This window comes from Platalea leucorodia (genome assembly GCF_965183815.1).
Source record: "Platalea leucorodia genome assembly, contig: HAP1_HAP1_SCAFFOLD_145, whole genome shotgun sequence".
Classification (NCBI taxonomy): domain Eukaryota; kingdom Metazoa; phylum Chordata; class Aves; order Pelecaniformes; family Threskiornithidae; genus Platalea; species Platalea leucorodia.
This window is the reverse complement of record NW_028121398.1, coordinates 64,731-66,785: the sequence shown is the minus strand read 5'-3', so window position 1 is coordinate 66,785 and position 2,055 is coordinate 64,731. Positions and strand designations below refer to the sequence as shown.

The 2,055-nt window shown below is 48.2% G+C and overlaps 1 pseudogene across 1 annotated transcript; it reads left to right on the top strand.

Annotated features, from left to right (window-relative positions):
• The first annotated feature begins 813 nt into the window (after positions 1-813).
• LOC309603602 (olfactory receptor 10AG1-like) lies at positions 814-1,750 on the top strand (annotated as a pseudogene). Its single transcript has one exon. The product of its transcript is annotated as an olfactory receptor 10AG1-like (transcript).
• The last annotated feature ends 305 nt before the right edge of the window (positions 1,751-2,055 follow it).

Sequence of the window (2,055 nt, the reverse complement as noted above, 5' to 3'; positions counted from 1 at the left end):
CTTGCATAAAGATGTCTTTTAGGACCCTGAAAACTTGAGATTTATGTATAAACTGCTGCTTATCCGTCTTGTTCAAATGCCCCTGGATGCACCAGTGTCACTTGATTCGTTGCAGATAGAAGCCTGTTGTACTTCTGATGGGATTCACCCTTTGCCATGTAAAAAGTAATGATTCAGGTCTCAAATAGTCTCCAAGATGTTTGTGTGCAGACACGGCATCAGGGGATGAGCTCTTACATGTGAGGAGAGCTGGGATGAGTCTCTCTCGTTGAGATCTAAGAATCAAGTCAGGCCTTGCCTCGCTTTCTTTTGATTGCCTCTCCTTGCCTGGCCTTGCTTTGCTTTGTCTTCCCCTTTTCATCCCTTTCCTCCTTTTCACCCTATTTCTTCTTTGTGTTCTTACATTCGATGCAGCTCTTACAAGATCTGGACAAGGAACGTAAGCAAGACTGTTCTTAAAGGGGTGAGTACTTATCCTTTTTCTTTCTTTTTTTCTCATCTCTCACCAGGTATTCTGTTTAAGAAAATCAACTCTGAAAAAGAAAGTCAAGTTTCTTTTACCCATATTAAAAAATCCCAGTCATTCAGGCTGAAGGATTCTGTTCTTTCCTCTTTTTAACCCTCCCCCTGCAGCAAGCAAACCATGTTAGATTTCCAAACATTCAGGCAGATCTTGGTCCAGCTCGCCTAATCCTGCAATCACGTGCATGCTGATGTTCATAGGCTTTCTCTAGGCTTGAAGTGTGTGGGATGGTGGACAAGCCATTAGCATCCTCTAAGAGCCTGTTGTTTGGATTGCTCTGTCTAGGGAAAATGCCCCAAAGAAAAGGCTCGGAGAATCACACCGTTGGATCCGGATTCGTTCTTCTGGGATTTTCTGACCACTCAGGCCTGCAGGGCCTGTGCTTCACAGTATTCCTGGTCATATGCCTCATGCTCCTCACAGGGAACAGCCTGATTGCACTCATCACGGTGGTGGACTCAAGCCTCCACAGCCCCATGTATTTCTTCCTGAGGAACTTGTCCATCCTGGAGATCTGCTACACATCAGTCACTGCCAAAAATGCTGGTGGGTTTCCTGCGGGCGGATGGCAGGATCTCCTTCCTGGGCTGTGCTGCCCAGCTGTATTGCCTGGTTTTGCTGGGCAGCATTGAATGCCTTCTCCTGGCTGCCATGGCCTACGACCGCTGCATAGCCATATGTGACCCCCTGCACTACACCCTCGTCATGAGCAGGGGTCTCTGCATCAGACTGGTGGTGGGGTCCTGGGTGGCTGTCGTACCAGTGCAAGTAGGACAGACCTACCAGGTGTTCACTTTGCCCTTCTGTGCATCCCATGACCTCCATCACTTTTTCTGCCATGTCCCCCCTCTGCTGGAACTGGCCTGTGCAGACACGTGCTGGAACCAAGTGATGCTGTACACCATCATCCTGCTCTTCGCAATCCTTCCCTTCTCCTTCATAGGTACTTCTTACATTCAAATTATTAGGGCAATTCTGAAAATGCCTTCAGGTCGGGGCAGACACAAAGCCTATTCCACCTGCTCGTCACACCTCGGGGTGGTGATGCTCTTCTATGGCTCGGCCACAGTCGTCTACTTAAAGTGACGGTCAAGGGATTCAGTAGACACCGACAAATACCTTGCCCTGTTTTACACAATTGTGACCCCCATGTTTAACCCTGTCATCTATAGCCTGAGGAATAAGGAAGTGAGAATTGCCTTGAGGAGACTCCTATGGACAAAGTGATGCTACCGAGGATGTAAAATAGTCCCAAGCAGTACCAAAAGTCCCACTGGGTTATGTGCTTGCCTGAACAAAGCATCCCATATTTGCTCAGACAAAACCATGTGTCCAGCCTGGCTTTCATCCTGCTCAAGAAGGGGAGAGGTCTCCTGAGGCATTCCTGTTACGCCATGCCCCACCATGATATCTTTGTACTCTAGAGCACCTTCAGTGCCCCTCAAGAGTGTGATGCCAATAGCTACTTCAAGCTGCATCTGACCAATGTAACGTTCAGGGGAAAGAGTCAAAGCATGGTCAGTAGTCAGCAG